The 19880-nt window shown below is 50.3% G+C and overlaps 1 long non-coding RNA gene across 1 annotated transcript; it reads right to left on the bottom strand.

Moving 5' to 3' along the window:
• Window positions 1–1990: 1990 nt before the first annotated feature.
• On the bottom strand, window positions 1991–14346 carry LOC142907625 (uncharacterized). Its single transcript, XR_012931136.1, has 2 exons — window positions 9016–14346; window positions 1991–4773 (listed from the first exon to the last, which is right to left on the bottom strand). It is a non-coding gene; the product is annotated as an uncharacterized LOC142907625 (long non-coding RNA).
• Between the last annotated feature and the right edge of the window lie 5534 nt (window positions 14347–19880).

Below are 19880 nucleotides of genomic sequence, written 5' to 3'. Positions count from 1 at the left end.
TGAGTATGGGTCTGTATGGGTCGCTATGAGTATGGGTCTCTGTAGGTCTATGGGTCTCTGTGGGTATGATAATGACGATGATGATGACGACGACGATGACAATGATGACGATGATGATGTTGATGATGACGATGATGATGATGACGATGATGATGATGACGACGATGATGATGACGATGATGCGCTGCTGTGGTGTTGCTGCCTCTCTCCACAGAGCGGAGCCGGAGGAGAAGCTCCCATCATCATCGTCACTGCTCACCCAGACCTTTGGAGAGAGGACGGAGGTGGTGGAGACGCAGGAGGAGGATGACGACAACGAGGAGGATAAAGAGGAGAAGGAGGATGAAGAGAAAGAGGATGAAGAGGAGGACGAGAAGGAGGAGGAAGAGGAGAAGGAAGAGGAGCAGGAGAGGGAGCGAGGGGTCCTGGCGCGTGTGGGCAGGGCGCTCCGCTCACCCCGCTCGCTCTTCGGCCGCCTGCTCCTCTGTGGTGGACGGCCCACGGCAGAGTAGCGGAGTGGTGGTGGTGGAATCGGTGCAACCACCACCACGAGCAGCAGCAGCAGCACCACCACCACACACCGCACTCACCACCCACACTCACGACCCACACTCACCCCCCACACTCACCACACTCACCACTCACTCACCACCGACACTCACCACCCACACTCACCACACTCACGACCCACACCACCCACACTCACCACCCACACAACCCATACTCACCACCCACACACTCACCACACACACTCACCACCCACACTCACCACACAATGGACTACAGCCAGCCTAGCCACGTGCGCGTGTGAAGAGGATAGAGATACAAAATAAGTTATAATGTAATGTGTACATATATATCTAGACCATTGTTTATCGATTGTTGTTAATAAATAAGCGGACTCAACAGAACGTTGCAGTTGTGTTTGTTGTGGCGAGTTGCTGCTGCCTGGGGTCTCAGGTGATTTGGATCCAGATATTGACTACCTCGCCTGGTACATAGGAGGTTGTGGGCTCAATTCCGACCCTGATGAGATGTTAACTACCTCGCCTGGTATACAGGAGGTCGTGGGCTCAATGCCGACCCTGATGAGATGTTAACTACCTCGCCTGGTATACAGGAGGTCGTGGGTTCCATCCCGACTCTGACGATGCCTGCTGATGCTATGTATTTGGAGTCTGCCCAGCTCCGTGTCTCATCAGCAGAAGCAAGAGACAGGCTCTGCTTGAACCAATGGTGAACTGCCCAGATGTTTGTCGTCAGATGCACTTAGCCTGGCACAGCAGTCAACCCATGGCACCTGCTGGGTGTGTCCCGTGACCTCCTCCTCCAACTAGCCTGGCACAGCAGTCAACCCATGGCACCTGCTGAGTCTGTCCCGTGACCTCTTCCTGTACCTAGCCTGGCAGGGCAGTTAACCCATGGCCCCTGCTGGGTCTGTCCCGTGACCGCTTCCTGCACCTAGCCTGGCACAGCAGTCAACCCATGGCACCTGCTGAGTCTGTCCCGTGACCTCTTCCTGTACCTAGCCTGGCAGGGCAGTTAACCCATGGCCTCTGCTGGGTCTGTCCCGTGACCGCTTCCTGCACCTAGCCTGGCACAGCAGTCAACCCATGGCACCTGCTGAGTCTGTCCCGTGACCTCTTCCTGTACCTAGCCTGGCACGGCAGTCAACCCATGGCACCTGCTGGGTCTGTCCCGTGACCACTTCCTGTACCTAGCCTGGCACAGCAGTCAACCCATGGCACCTGCTGGGTCTGTCCCGTGACCTCCTGCCAGCAGCAACACATTGAGCTCCCATAGGCTCTTACGTTACCCTCCCTCCACATTCCCTACATGACGTAAACTTCCCTACCAATCCGCACTGCACATTACAATCGCAATGCCGGCAAACTCCCATAGAGCTCCCATAGGCTCCCATGTTAAGCGCCCACCAAATTCCCCAGTTCGCATAAGAAACCATGCTTATCCATAGAGACACACAGAGACCGATTGTTCAGTTCATTTATTAGGTATAGCCCTGTGAGGCATTCGATTCTTGATTCGGGTGCAACCACAACAAACAAAAACATGAACAATAAACGTCTTAAAGTGACTACGCGCAACAGAAAAATCCAGGAAAAAACGCAGTCTTCCAGAAAAAGCACCGCATATCAACGCCGTGTGCAAAAATCCCAGTGGGATGCAAGTCAAACAATAACAACCGTAAGACAATTTAGAATACAGTATATATATAGAATGAGAATAAAATAATACATTGATAAAATAAAATAACACAAGAAAATTCTCCTGACGTTTCGGCCACAACACAAGCGGCCTTCATCAGTTGAAGGGACGAGACTGTCTGGAGGACAGAGCTGGAGCGAACAAAGCCAAGCTCAGATCGCGACCTTTAAGCTGTGTGAGAAGAAACAGAGCGCCTTGACAAATAAATTAGCATAGAATTTAGCATTGAAATAGCTGAGTGATTAGCTTGTGACTGGTCACAGAAATGGCTATGTTAAAGTCAAAGCATACACATTCACAGAGGCACCCCTTGATAAAGGAATTAGCATAGAATTTAGCATTGAAATAGCTGAGTGATTAGCTTGTGACTGGTCACAGAAATGGCTATGTTAAAGTCAAAGCATACACATTCATAGAGGCACCTAGTACAAATCAAACAGGAGAATTTAGCATTGAAATAACTAGGGGGTCAAAAACGTATTTCCCTGAAGGTTCGAATTGCCAAATATCAGCCTCGAAACCTTAATGACTTGGAGAAGATCTGCAAAGAGGAGTGGGACAAAATCTCTCCTGAGATGTGTGCAAAGCTGGTGGCCAACTACAAGAAACATCTGACCTCTGTGATTGACAACAAGGGTTTTGCCACCAAGTACTGTCATGTTTTGCAGATGGGTCAAATACTTATTTCCCTCATTAAAATGCAAATCAATTTATAAGATATTTGACATGCGTTTATCTGGATTTTGTTGTTGTTATTCTGTCTTTCACTGTTCAAATAAACCTACCATTAAATTTATAGAGTGATCATTTCTTTGTCAGTGGGCAAACGTACAAAATCAGCAGGGGATAAAATACTTTTTTCCTCACTGTACATAGAGACAAACAGAGATCAAGGAATACACAGAGACACACAGACCCGCAGAGACCCATAGAGAAACACAGAGACCCATAGAGATACGTAGAGACCCATTAAGACACACAAAGATCCAGAGACACACAGGGACCCATAGTGATACATACAAACCGATAGGGACACACAAAGACCCATAGCGACACAGAAAGACCCATAGAAATACATAGAGACCCATAGTGATACATAGAGACCCATAGAGATACATATAGATCGATAGAGGCACACAATGATCCATAGATACACAGAGACACATAGAGATATGCAGAGACCCATAGAGATACAAAGAGATTCATGGAGTCCGAAAGGGATACATAGAGTTCGACAGGGACCTATAGAGATACATAGTGACCCATACAGACACATAGAGACCAATAGTAAACATAGTGACCCATAGAGACCCATACAAATACGTAGAGATCGATAGAGACACACAGAGATCCATAGATACACAGAGACAAATGGAGACACACAGAGACCCATGCAGATACATTGAGACCAATAGAGTCACACAGAGATCCAGGGATACCCAGAGACCCATAGATACACACGGAGATCCAGAGATACACAGAGACCCATAGTCATACATAGAGACCCACAGAGACTCACAGACACCCAGAGAGACACACACACAGAACCACAAAGATGCATAGAGACCCATATAAATACACAGAGAATCGTAAAGACAAAGACCCATAGAAATACATAGAGACCCATAGAGACACACAGATCGATGCATATACATAGAGACCCATAGAGACTCACAGCGCCTCACAGACACCCAGAGAGACACACACAGAGACCCACAAAGATACAAGGAGACCCAAATACTAAACTAAACGATATACATTTTACCAGATAAGGAGCTATGTAGCGCTGGCTATTACAAATGATAGAAGCTCAACAAAGTGGCTGATAACATCATCATCGTGTGGAAATGTATAGACACCCACAGACTCACCACACTGAAACCCACACACTCACCACACAGATACCCACAGATGATGTTATCAACCAAGTGGCTGATAACATCATCATCATCATCATCGTGTGGAAATGTATAGACACCCACAGAGATTCAGACTCACCATACAGAGACCCACACACTCACAACACAGAGAGAACCACAGACTCACCTCACACAGATATCCACACTCACCCCACACAGACCCACAGACTGACCACACCGAGACCTACAGACTCATCACACAGAGACCCCGCAGACTTCACCATACAGAGACCCACAGACTCACCACACAGATACCCACACACTCACCACACAGAGACCCAAAGACTCATCACACAGAGACCCACAAACTCACACAGACACCCACAAAAACAACAACCGCCATTCGCCACTAAGTGGCGGTGACGTCACCAAGACGCTTGTGCCAGGCCATGTGCACTTTGAGGCCACGTGAAGTGTCGACAGACTCACCTCACACAGACACACACAGACACACACAGAGACCCACAGACTCACCTCACATAGACACACACAGAGACCCACAGACTCACCCCACACAGAGCCCCGTGTCGGCATCTTCAGGCTGAGTCGACCTCGAGGAGGCCCAGACAGGGTTCAGATTTTTCCCGCCATCGCCGCCATTCGCCCCGACCGGAAGCGGAAATAGAAGCTGGGGGTGGAGGTGGGGGGCGCCCAAAGAGGAGGGTTGGGAGGCGGCTTCCGGGGGCGTGGTCTCGCACTGCACATCACTCGGAGGGGCGTGGCTGCAGGGGGCGTGGTCACGTCCCTCGCACTGTGACAGCACCGGTGACGTCGCAATCACCACGTGCTTCCTCAGAGTATGAGACGGGCGTCAAGGAGACAGCAGCTTCTTAAACTTCAGCTGCTTCAGCTTCATCATCGTCGCCTTTAGAACAACTTCTCCTGAAGCCATCCGAGCGAAACTATTGACGAGGTGAGTTTTGTGTGTTCCTGGTGAGTGTGTGGGTCCGTGTTGTGGGCTCGTGGTGAGTGTGTGGGTCCGTGTTGTGGGTTCGTGGTGAGTGTATGGGTCTGTGTTGTGGGTTCGTGGTGAGTGTGTGGGTCCGTGTTGTGAGTTGGTGGTGAGTGTGTGGGTCGGTGTTGTGGGCCCTTGTTGTGGGTTTGTGGTGAGTGTGTGGGTCCGTGGTGAGGATGTGGGTTCATGGTGAGTGTGTGGGTCCCTGTTGTGGGTTCGTGGTGAGTGTGTGGGTCCGTGTTGTGAGTTTGTGGTGAGTGTGTAGGTCCGTGACCCATAGAGATACATAGAGAACCATCGAGATACATAGAGAATAGAGATAAATAGAGATGCAGAGAAATACATAGAGAACCATAGAGATACATAGAGAACCATAGAGATACATAGAGACCCACAGAGATACATAGAGACCCATAGCAATACACAGAGAACCATAGAGATACATAGTGACCCATAGAGACACACAGAGACCCATAGTAATACATAGAGACCCATAGAGATACACAGAGACCCATAGAGATAGAGAACGATAGAGATACATAGAGACCCAGAGTGATACATAGAGACCCATAGAGATACATAGAGACCCATTGAGATACATAGAGACCCATAGCAATACACAGAGAACCATAGAGATACATAGTGACCCATAGAGCCACACACCGACCCATAGTAATACAAAGAGACCGATAGAGATATGTAGAGACGGACAGAGATACATAGAGACTCATAGTGATACACAGAGACCCAGAGTGACATACAGAAAACCACAGAGAAACATAGAGACCCATAGAGACACATAGAGACCCATAGAGATACATAGTGACCCATAGAGACACACAGAGACCCAGAGTGATACACAGAGAACCAGAGACATACATAGAGACACATAGAGATACATAGAGACCCATAGCAATACACAGAGACCCATAGTGATACATAGAAACCCATAGAGATACACAGAGACCCATAGAGACACACAGAGACCTAGAGTGATACAGAGAGAACCATAGAGACCCATAGTGATACATAGAGAACCATAGTGATACATAGTGACCCATATTGGAACACAGAGACCCATAGAGACACACAGAGACCTAGAGTGATACACAGAGAACCATAGACCAACATAGAGACCGACAGGGACACATAGAGACCCATAGAGATACATACAGACCCATAGAGATGCACAGAGACCCATAGAGATACATAGAGACCCAGAGTGATACACAGAGAACCATAGAGAAACATAGAGACCGACAGGGACACATAGCGACCCATAGATATACATAGAGACCGATAGAAACACACAGAGATCCAGAGATACACAGCGACCAATAGAGATATATATATAAACCCATAGAGTTACAAAGTGACCTATAGAGACACACAGAGACCCATAGTGATACATAGAGACCCATAGAGATACACAGAGACCCATTAATACCCATAGATACCCAAAGAGAACCATAGTGATACAGAGACCGAATGAGACAGAGAGATGCAGAGATACACAGAGACCCATAGTGATACATAGAAACCTACAGGGACACACAGAGACCCATAGTGATACATAGAGACCCACAGAGATACATAAAGACCCATAGAGATATGTAGAGACCCATAGAGATACATAGAGACCCACAGAGATACATAGAGACCCATAGAGATATGTAGAGACCCACAGAGATACATAGAGATCCATAGAGATACACAGGGACCCATAAATACCCATAGAGACCCAAAGAAAACCATAGTGATACAGAGACCAAATGAGACACAGAGAGATCCAGAGATACACAGAGATACATAGTGATACATAGAAACCCATAGAGATACATAGAGACCCATAGTGATACATATAGACCCATACAGATACATAGAGATCGATAGAGACACATAGATCTAGAGATAGACCCATAGACATACACATAGACCGATAGAGAAACACAGAGGCCCCATAGTGATACATAAAGACCCATAGAGATACATAGAAACCTAAAGTGAGACATAGAGACCCATAGAGATACATATAGATCGATAGAGAGACACAAAGATCCATAGATACACAGAGACACACAGAGACCCATAGAGATACAAAGAGATTCATGGAGTCTGACAGGGACCTATAGAGATACATAGTGACCCATACAGACACATAGAGACCAATAGTAAACATAGTGACCCACAGAGACCCATAGAGATACATTGAGACCGATAGAGACACTCAGAGCTCCAGGGATACACAGAGACCCATAGATACACACAGAGATCCAGAGATACACAGAGATCCAGAGATACACAGAGACCCATAATGATACATAGAGACTGACAGGGACACATAGAGACCCATCAAGATATATGGAGACCGATAGAGACACACAGAGATCCAGGGAAACTCAAGAGACCCATAAAGACCCAGAATGTTACATAGAGACCCATAGAAATACATAGAGACCAATAGAGACACACAGACATCCAGAAATACACAGAGACCCATAGAGACACAGAGAACCATAGAGACACAGAGACCCTTAGTCATACATAGAGACCCACAGAGACCCACAGACACCCAGAGAGACACACAGAGAACCACAAAGATGCATAGAGACCCAAATACTAAACTAAACGATATACATTTTTCCAGGTAAGGAGCTATGTAGCCCTAGCTATTACAAATGACTGAAGCTCAACCAAGTGGCTGAAAACATTATGATCATCGTGTGGAAATGTATAGACACCCACAGAGACTCAGACTCACCATACAGAGACCCACACACTCACCACACTGAAACCCACACTCACCACACAGAGACCACTAGACTCATCACAGAGACCCACACACTCACCACACGGAGAACCACAGACTCACAACACAGACACAGAGAGACCCACACTCACCAAAATAAGACCTGCAGATTCACAACACAAAGACCCACAAACTCACCTCACACAGAGACCCACATTCACCTCACACAGACACCCACAGACTCACGACACCGAGAACCACAGACTCACCTCACACAGACACCCACAGACTCACCACACACACAGACCCACAAACTCACCTCACACAGAGACACACAGACTTCAACACACAGAGACCCACAGACTCACCACACTCACCTGACACAGACACCCACAAACTCACCTCACACAGAGACTCACAGACTCACCACACACAGACACACACAGAACCCCACACTCACCTCACACAGACACACACAGACTCACCTCACACAGACACACACAGACTCACCTCACACAGACACAGACAGACTCACCACACACAGAGACCCACAGACTCACTTCACACAGACACACATAGAGACCCACAGACTCACCTCACACAGAAACACACAGACTCACCTCACACAGACACACACAGACTCACCTCAAACAGACACACACACAGACCCACAGACTCACAACACTCACCTCACACAGACACCCACAAACTCACCTCACACAGACACACACAGACTCACCTCACAGACACCCACAAACTCACCACACACAGACACACACAGAGAACCACAGACTCAGCACACACAGAGACTTACAAACTCACCACACACAGACCCACAGACTCACCTCACACAGACACCCACAGAGACCCACAGACTCACCACACACAGACACACAGAAACCCACAGACTCACTACACACAGACCCACAGACTCACCACACACAGAGACCCACAAACTCACCTTACACAGACACCCACAGATTCACCTCACACAGAGACCCACAGACTCACCTCACATAGACACACACAGAGACCCACAGACTCACTTCACACAGACACACACAGACTCACCTCACACAGAGACCCACAGACTTACCTCACACAGACACACACAGAGACCCACAGACTCACCTCACACAGACACACACAGAGACCCACAGACTCACCTCACAGAGAGCCCTGTGTCGGCATCTTCAGGCTGAGCCGACCTCGAGGAGGCCCAGACAGGGTTGAGATTTTTCCCGCCATCACCGCCATTCGCCCCGACCGGAAACGGAAGTAGAAGCTGGGGGTGGAGGTGGGGGGCGCCCAAAGAGGCGGGGCGGGAGGCGGCTTCCGGGGGCGTGGTCTCGCACTGGCACGTCACTCGGAGGGGCGTGGCTGAAGGGGGCGTGGTAACGTCCCTCGCACTGTGACAGCAAAGGTGACGTCGCAATCACCACGTGCTACCTCAGAGTATGAGACGGGCTTGAAGGAGACGGCAGCTTCTTAAACTTCAGCTGCTTAAGCTTCTTCATCGTCGCCTTTCAAACAACTTCTGCTGAAGCTATCCGAGTGAAACTATTGACGAGGTGAGTTTTGTGGGTTCCTGGTGAGTGTGTGGGTCCGTGTTGTGGGTTCGTGCTAAGTGCGTGGGTCCTTGTTGTGGGCTTGTGGAGAGTGTGTGGGTCCGTGGTGAGGATGTGGGTGCGTGGTGAGTGTGTGATTCCGTGTTGTGGGTTCGTGGTGAGTGTGTGGGTCCGTGGTGAGGATGTGGGTGCGTGGTGAGTGTGTGGGTCCGTGTTGTGAGTTCGTGGTGCGGATGGTGGGTTCCTGGTGGGGGGATGTGGGAGACACACAGAGATCCATAGATACACAGAGACACATGGAGACACACAGAGACCCATGCAGATACATTGAGATCAATAGAGACACACAGAGATCCAGGGATACACAGAGACCCATAGATACACACGGAGATCCAGAGATACACAGAGACCCATAGTCATACATAGAGACCCACAGAGACCCATAGACACCCAGAGAGACACACACACAGAACCACAAAGATGCATATAGACCCATATAAATACACAGAGAATCGTAAAGACAAAGACCCATAGAAATACATAGAGACCCAGAGACCCACAGACACCCACAGAGACCCACAGACACCCAGAGAGACACACAGAGACCCACAAAGATACATAGAGACCCAACGATATACATTTTACCAGGTAAGGATCTATGTAGCGCTGGCTATGACAAACGATAGCAGCTCAACCAAGTGGCTGATAACATACATCATCATCATCATCGTGTGGAAATGTATAGACATCCACAGAGACTCAGAATCACCATACAGAGACCCACACACTCACCACACAGAGTCCCCTAGACTCAACACACAGACCCACACACTCACCACAGAGACGCACAGACTCATCACACAGAGACCCACAGACCCACCTCACACAGACACACAGACTCACCACACACAGACACCCACAAACTCACCTCACACAGACACCCACAGAGACCCACAGACTCACCACACACAGACACACAGAAACCCACAGACTCACTACACACAGACCCACAGACTCACCACACACAGAGACCCACAAACTCACCTTACACAGACACCCACAGATTCACCTCACACAGAGACCCACAGACTCACCTCACATAGACACACACAGAGACCCACAGACTCACTTCACACAGACACACACAGACTCACCTCACACAGAGACCCACAGACTTACCTCACACAGACACACACAGAGACCCACAGACTCACCTCACACAGACACACACAGAGACCCACAGACTCACCTCACAGAGAGCCCTGTGTCGGCATCTTCAGGCTGAGCCGACCTCGAGGAGGCCCAGACAGGGTTGAGATTTTTCCCGCCATCACCGCCATTCGCCCCGACCGGAAACGGAAGTAGAAGCTGGGGGTGGAGGTGGGGGGCGCCCAAAGAGGCGGGGCGGGAGGCGGCTTCCGGGGGCGTGGTCTCGCACTGGCACGTCACTCGGAGGGGCGTGGCTGAAGGGGGCGTGGTAACGTCCCTCGCACTGTGACAGCAAAGGTGACGTCGCAATCACCACGTGCTACCTCAGAGTATGAGACGGGCTTGAAGGAGACGGCAGCTTCTTAAACTTCAGCTGCTTAAGCTTCTTCATCGTCGCCTTTCAAACAACTTCTGCTGAAGCTATCCGAGTGAAACTATTGACGAGGTGAGTTTTGTGGGTTCCTGGTGAGTGTGTGGGTCCGTGTTGTGGGTTCGTGCTAAGTGCGTGGGTCCTTGTTGTGGGCTTGTGGAGAGTGTGTGGGTCCGTGGTGAGGATGTGGGTGCGTGGTGAGTGTGTGATTCCGTGTTGTGGGTTCGTGGTGAGTGTGTGGGTCCGTGGTGAGGATGTGGGTGCGTGGTGAGTGTGTGGGTCCGTGTTGTGAGTTCGTGGTGCGGATGGTGGGTTCCTGGTGGGGGGATGTGGGAGACACACAGAGATCCATAGATACACAGAGACACATGGAGACACACAGAGACCCATGCAGATACATTGAGATCAATAGAGACACACAGAGATCCAGGGATACACAGAGACCCATAGATACACACGGAGATCCAGAGATACACAGAGACCCATAGTCATACATAGAGACCCACAGAGACCCATAGACACCCAGAGAGACACACACACAGAACCACAAAGATGCATATAGACCCATATAAATACACAGAGAATCGTAAAGACAAAGACCCATAGAAATACATAGAGACCCAGAGACCCACAGACACCCACAGAGACCCACAGACACCCAGAGAGACACACAGAGACCCACAAAGATACATAGAGACCCAACGATATACATTTTACCAGGTAAGGATCTATGTAGCGCTGGCTATGACAAACGATAGCAGCTCAACCAAGTGGCTGATAACATACATCATCATCATCATCGTGTGGAAATGTATAGACATCCACAGAGACTCAGAATCACCATACAGAGACCCACACACTCACCACACAGAGTCCCCTAGACTCAACACACAGACCCACACACTCACCACAGAGACGCACAGACTCATCACACAGAGACCCACAGACCCACCTCACACAGACACACAGACTCACCACACACAGACACCCACAAACTCACCTCACACAGACATAAACAGAGACCCACAGACAAACCTCACAAAGACACCCACAAACTCACCTCACAGAGACCCCCAGACTCACCACACACAGACACACACAGAGAACCAAAGACTCACCACACACAGAGACCGACAAACTCACCTTACACAGATACCCACAGACTCACCTCACACAGACACACACAGACTCACCACACGCAGAGACCCACAGACTCACCACACACAGACAGCCACAAACTCACCTCACACAGACACAAACAGAGACCCACAGACTCACCTCACACAGAGACCCACAAACCACACACAGACCCACAGACTCACCTCACACAGACACCCACAGAGACCCACAGACTCACCTCACACAGAGCCCCGTGTCGGCATCTTCAGGCTGAGCCGACCTCGAGGAGGCCCAGAGAGGGTTCAGATTTTTCCCGCCATCACCGCCATTCGCCCTGACCAGAAGCGGAAGTATAAGCTGGGGGTGGAGGTGGGGGGCGCACAAAGAGGCGGGGTGGGAGGCGGCTTCCGGGGGCGTGGTCCCGCACTGGCAAGTCACTCGGAGGGGCGTGGTAACGTCCCTAGCACTATTACAGCACCGGTGACGTCGCAATCACCACGTGCTTCCTCAGAGTATGAGACGGGCTTGAAGGAGACGGCAGCTTCTTAAACTTCAGCTGCTTCAGCTTCATCGTCGCCTTTCGAACAACTTCTGCTGAAGCTCTCCGAGCGAAATTATTGACGAGGTGAGTTTTGTGGGTTCCTGGTGAGTGTGTGGGTCCGTGTTGTGGGTTCGTGGTAAGTGTGTGGGTCCTTGTTGTGGGCTTGTGGAGAGTGTGTGGGTCCAGGTGAGGATGTGGGTTCGTGTGTGAGTCTGTGGGTCCGTGGTGAGGATGTGGGTGCGTGGTGAGTGTGTGGGTCCGTGTTGTGAGTTCGTGGTGCTGATGGTGGGTTCCTGGTGGGGGGATGTGGGAGACATACAGAGAGCCACAAAGATGCAGAGACCCATATAAATACACAGAGAATCGTAAAGACAAAGACCCATAGAAATACATAGAGACCCATAGAGACACACAGATCCATAGATATACATAGAGACCCATAGAGACCCACAGAGACCCACAGAGACCCACATACACCCAGAGAGACACACACAGAGACCCACAAAGATACAGAGAGACCCAACGATATACATTTTATCAGGTAAGGAGCTATGTAGAGCTGGCTATTACAAACGATAGCAGCTCAACCAAGTGGCTGATAACATCATCATCATCATCGTGTGGAAATGTATAGACACCCACAGAGACTCAGACTCACCATAGAGAGACCCACACACTCACCACACAGAGACCCACAGATTCACCACAGAGACGCACAGTCTCATCACACAGAGACCCACAGACTCACCTCACACAGACACACACAGACTCACCACGCACAGAGTCCCACAGACTCACCTCACACAGAGACCCACAGACTCACCACACACAGACACCCACAAACTCACCTCACACAGACACAAACAGAAACCCACAGACTCATCTCACAGACACCCACAAAGTCACCTCACACAGAGACCCACAGACTTACCACGCACAGACACACACAGAGAACCAGACTCACCACCTACAGACACATACAGAGACCCACAGACTCTCCACACACAAACCCTCAGACTCACCACACACAGAGATCCACAAACTCACCTTATACAGACACCCACAGACTCACCTCACACAGACACCCACAGACTCACCTCACACAGACACCGACAAACTCACCTCACACAGACACACACAGACTCACCACACACAGAGACCCACAGACTCACCTCACACAGACACCCACAGACTCACCTCACACAGAGACCCACAGACGCACCACACACAGACACCCACAAACTCACCACACACAGACACACACAGAGACCCACAGACTCACCACACACAGAGACCCACAAACTCACCACACACAGACCCACAGACTCAACTCACACAGACACGCACAGAGACCCACAGACTCACCACACACAGACACACAGAGACCCACAGACTCGCCACACACAGACCCACAGAGTCACCACACACAGAGACCCAGACACTCACCTCACACAGACACCCACAGACTCACCTCACACAGACACCCACAGACTCACCTCACACTGACATACACAGACTCACTACACACAGAGACCCACAGACTCACTACACACAGAGACCCACAGACTCAGCTCACACAGACACACACAGACTGACCTCACACAGAGACCCACAGACTCACCTCACACAGACACACAGAGACCCACAGACTCACCTCACACAGAGCTGACCTCGAGGAGGCCCAGACAGGGTTCAGATTTTTCCCGCCATCGCCGCCATTCGCCCCGACCGGAAGCGGAAGTAGAAGCTGGGGGTGGAGGTGGGGGTCGCCGAAAGACGAGGGGCGGGAGGCGGCTTCCGGGGGCGTGGCCTCGCACTCTCACGTCACTCGGAGGGGCGTGGCTGAAGGGGGCGTGATAACGTCCCTCGCACTGTGACAGCACCGGTGACGTCGCAATCACCACGTGCTTCCTCAGAGTATGAGACGGGCATGAAGAAGACGGCAGCTTCTTAAACTTCAGCTGCTTCAGCTTCATCATCGTCGCCTTTCGAACAACTTCTGCTGAAGCTATCCGAGCGAAACTATTGACGAGGTGAGTTTTGTGGGTTCCTGGTGAGTGTGTGGGTCCATGTTGTGGGTTCGTGGTAAGTGTGTGGGTCCTTGTTGTGGGATTGTGGAGAGTGTGTCGGTCCGTGGTGAGGATGTGGGTGCGTGGTGAGTGTGTGGGTCCGTGTTGTGGGTTCGTGGTGAGTGTGTGGGTCCATGGTGAGGATGTAGGTGCGTGATGAGTGTATGGGTCCGTGTTGTGAGTTCGTGGTGAGGATGGTGGGTTCCTGGTGGGGGGATGTGGGAGACACACAGAGAACCACAAAGATGCATAGAGACCCATATAAATACAGAGAGAATCGTAAAGACAAAGACCCATAGAAATACATAGAGACCCATAGAGACACACAGATCCATAGATATGCATAGAGACCCATAGAGACCCACAGAGACCCACAGAGACCCACAGACACCCAGAAAGACACACACAGAGACCCACAAAGATACAGAAACCCAAATACTAAACTGAACGATATACATTTTACCAGGTAAGGAGCTACGTACCGCTTGCTATTACAAACGATAGAAGCTCAACCAAGTGGCTGATAACATCATCATCATCATCGTGTGGAAATGTATAGACACCGACAGAGACTTGACTCACCATACAGAGACCCACACACTCACCACACAGAGACCCACAGACTCAACACACAGACCCACACACTCACCACAGAGACCCATACACTCACCACAGAGACCCACAGACTCACACAGACACCCACAGACTCACCTCACACAAAGCCCCGTGTCGGCATCTTCAGGCTGAGCCGACCTCGAGGAGGCCCAGACAGGGTTCAGATTTTTCATGCCATCACCGCCATTCGCCCCGACCGGAAGCGGAAGTAGAAGCTGGGGGTGGAGGTGGGGGGCGCCCAAAGAGGTGGGGCGTGAGGCGGCTTCTGGGGGTGTGGTCTCGCACTGGCACTTCACTCGGAGTGGCGTGGCTGCAGGGTACGTGGTAACGTCCCTCGCACTGTGACAGCACCGGTGATGTCGCAATCACCACGTGCTTCCTCAGCGTACGAGACGGGCGTGAAGGAGACAGCAGCTTCTTAAACTTCAGCTGCTTTAGCTTCATCATCGTCGCCTTTCGAACAACTTCTGCTTTAAGCTATCCGAGCGAAACTATTGAGGAGGTGAGTTTTGTGGGTTCCTGGTGAGTGTGTGGGTCCGTGTTGTGGGTTCGTGGTGCGGATGGTGGGTTCCTGGTGGGGGGATGTGGGAGACACACAGAGAACCACAAAGATGCATAGAGACCCATATAAATACACAGAGAATCGTAAAGACAAAGACCCATAGAAATACATACAGACCCATAGAGACACACAGATCCATAGATATAAATAGAGACCCATAGAGACCCAGAGAGACCCACAGAGACCCACAGACACCAAGAGAGACACACACAGAGACCCACAGACTCACCACACACAGAATCACCACACACAGAGACCCACAGACTCACCTCACACAGATACACAGACACCCACAGACTCACCACACACAGACTCACACAGAGACCCACAGACTCACCTCACACAGAGACCCACAGACTCACCACACATAGACACCCACAAACTCACCTCACACAGACACATACAGAGACCCACAGACTCACCTCACACAGACACCCACAAACTCACCTCAAACAGAGACCCACAGACTCACCACACACAGACACACACAGAGAACCACAGACTCACCACACACAGAGACCCACAAACTCACCACACACAGACCCACAGAATCACCTCACAAAGACACACACAAACTCACCATGCACAGACACCCACAGAGACCCACAGACTCACCACCAACATACACACACAGAGACCCACAGACTCGCCACACACAGACCCACAGACTCACCACACACAGAGATCCATAAACTCACCTTACACAGACACCCACAAACTCACCTCACACAGACACACACAGACTCACCAAACACAGAGACCCACAGACTCATCTCACACAGACACCCACAGACTCACCTCACACAGACACACACAGAGACCCACAGACTAACCATACACAGAGACCCACAAACTCACCTCATACAGATACACACAGACACCCAGACTCACCACACACAGACTCACACAGAGACCCACAGACTCACATCACACAGAGACCCACAGACTCACCACACATAGACACCCACAAACTCACCTCACACAGACACAAACGGAGACCCACAGACTCACCTCACACAGACACCCACAAACTCACCTCAAACAGAGACCCACAAACCCACCACACACAGACCCACAGACTCACCTCACAAAACACACACAGACTCACCATGCACAGACACCCACAGAGACCTACAGACTCACCACCAACAGACACACACAGAGACCCACAGACTCGCCACACACAGACCCACAGACTCACCACACACATAGATCCATAAACTCACCTCACACAGACACCCACAAACTCACCTCACACAGACACACACAGACTCACCACACACAGAGACCCACAGACTCACCTCACACAGACACCCACAGACTCACCTCACACAGACACACACAGAGACCCATAGACTAACCACACACAGAGACCCACAAACTCACCTCACACAGACACCCACAGACTCACCTAACACAGACACCCACAGACTCACCTCACACAGACACACACAGACTCACCACACACAGAGACCCACAGACTCACCTCACATAGACACACACAGAGACCCACAGACTCACCTCACACAGACACACACAGACTCACCTCACACAGAGACCCACAGACTCACCTCACACAGACACACACAGAGACCCACAGACTCACCTCACACAGACACACATAGAGACCCACAGACTCACCACACACAGACACACACAGAGACACACAGACTCACCTCACACAGAGACCCACAGACTCACACAGACACCCACAGACTTACCTCACACAAAGCCCCGTGTCGACATCTTCAGGCTGAGCCAAACTCGAGGAGGCCCAGACAGGGTTCAGATTTTTCCCGGCATCGCCGCCATTCGCCCCGACCGGAAGCGGAAGTAGAAGCTGGGGGTGGAGGTGGGTGGTGCCCAAAGAGGCGGGGCGGGAGGCGGCTTCCGGAGGCGTGGCCTCGCACTCTCACGTCACTCGGAGGGGCGTGGCTGAAGGGGGCGTGGTAACGTCCCTCGCACTGTGACAGCACCAGTGACATCGAAATCACCACGTGCTTCCGCAGAGACGGGCATGAAGGAGACGGCAGCTTCTTAAACTTCAGCTCCTTCAGCTTCATCATCGTCGCCTTTCGAACAACTTCTGCTGAAGCTATCCGAGCGAAACTATTGACGAGGTGAGTTTTGTGGGTTCCTGGTGAGTGTGTGGGTCCGTGTTGTGGGTTCGTGGTAAGTGTGTGGGTCCTTGTTGTGGGATTGTGGAGAGTGTGTGGGTCCGTGGTGAGGATGTGGGTGCGTGGTGAGTGTGTGGATCCGTGTTGTGAGTTCGTGGTGTGGATGGTGGGTTCCTGGTGGGGGGATGTGGGAGACACACAGAGAACCACAAAGATGCATAGAGACCCATATAAATACACAGATAAACGTAAAGACAAATACCCATAGAAATACATAGAGACCCATAGAGATACATAGATCCATAGATATGCATAGAGATCCATAGAGATCCATAGAGACCCACAGAGACTCACAGACACCCAGAGAGACACACACAGAGACCCACAAAGATACAGAGACCCAAATACTAAACTGAACGATATACATTTTACCAGGTAAGGAGCTACGTAGCCCTGGCTATTACAAACGAAAGAAGCTCAACCAAGTGGCTGATAACATCATCCTCATCATCGTGTGGACACCCACAGAGACTCAGACTCACCATACAGAGACCCACACACTCACCACACAGAGACCCACAGATTCAACACACAGACCCACACACTCACCACAGAGACCCACAGACTCATCACGCACAGACACACACAGACACCCACAGACTCACCTCACACAGAGCCACGTGTCGGCATCTTCAGGCTGAGTCGACCTCGAGGAGGCCCAGACAGGGTTCAGATTTTTCCCGCCATCGCCGTCATTTGCCCCGACCGGAAGTGGAAGTAGAAGCTGGGGCTGGAGGTGGGGTTCGCCCAAAGAGGAGGGGTGGGAGGCGGCTTCTGGGGGAGTGGCCTCGCACTGCACGTCACTAGGAGGGGCGTTGCTGAAGGGTGTTGTATATGCCCCCCTTTCCATCTTAATATTAACAAGTATTTTTTCAATACATATAGATACATATTTCTATTGTTTCTTTTAATTTTAATAATGAATAAAAACACCAAACCAGGCCTCAGCATGGCATGTGGAGGTCATATTTACCTTGACCCACTAACACGATTTTTACGTTCAGAGCCCTCCCAGGGTCAGAGGGAGCAGATAGAAAGCAGAGCGCAGCGGATTGCAAGGGGCTGACGTAAACACAAAGCCAGGGTCACTGGGAGGTTGTGTTAGTCTAGATCTAGTTAAGTCAAAAAAGCTAATTGGTTCTGTATTACTATTAAAGTAACTTAAAGTCGGAATTTAACGACAGGGTAGGCTAAAGTTATTGATCTTTACACCCACTTCAATTGAACCCTGCCACAAGCTACGTCAATGTAACCATCACCCGTCTATTAATTTAATAGGAAATGTATTTACATATTTTAATAATTTCTATACGACTTGACCCGAAGCCTAACAATCAGGTTTTCCTAAGTCAACATGAATGCTTTAATCCACCCATACGCAAATAATAAGCCGGGTTAAAGTAAGAGTAGAGAGGAAAATAAATGCTAGCGCACAGCAAAACTGCAACGTAAGCAAAGGGCGATGTTAAACCCAGGGTCGGAGAGAAAGGAAGATCCTGGCCGTCTTTGTATCCCCGCAGCGCAGGGTAGGAATGTGTATACGCTCGGGGAAACACGAGTCAAACACCACAACGGGAAGCTGACCCAGACCTTGGATTAATACAGAATCATAACTGTGGAACTCTGATGAAATGAAATGTTAACTTAAAACTTTTTAACCATTTCTTTGTGCGTCGGTGAAAGTCGGAGGAAATATCGCCCCTCCCTCCAGGTTGTGCACTCAGACAGAGAGGCGCCTTCGAGACAATTTATAACATTTGATTTTTTACTTGTGGGTTTTATGATAGGAGTATGACAACGG

The sequence above is a fragment of the Petromyzon marinus genome, chromosome 80 (genome assembly GCF_048934315.1).
Source record: "Petromyzon marinus isolate PM22_M1 ecotype Great Lakes invasive population chromosome 80, UKy_Petmar_22M1.pri1.0, whole genome shotgun sequence".
Taxonomy (NCBI): Eukaryota; Metazoa; Chordata; class Hyperoartia; order Petromyzontiformes; family Petromyzontidae; genus Petromyzon; species Petromyzon marinus.
This window is presented reverse-complemented; position numbering and strand designations above follow the sequence as displayed.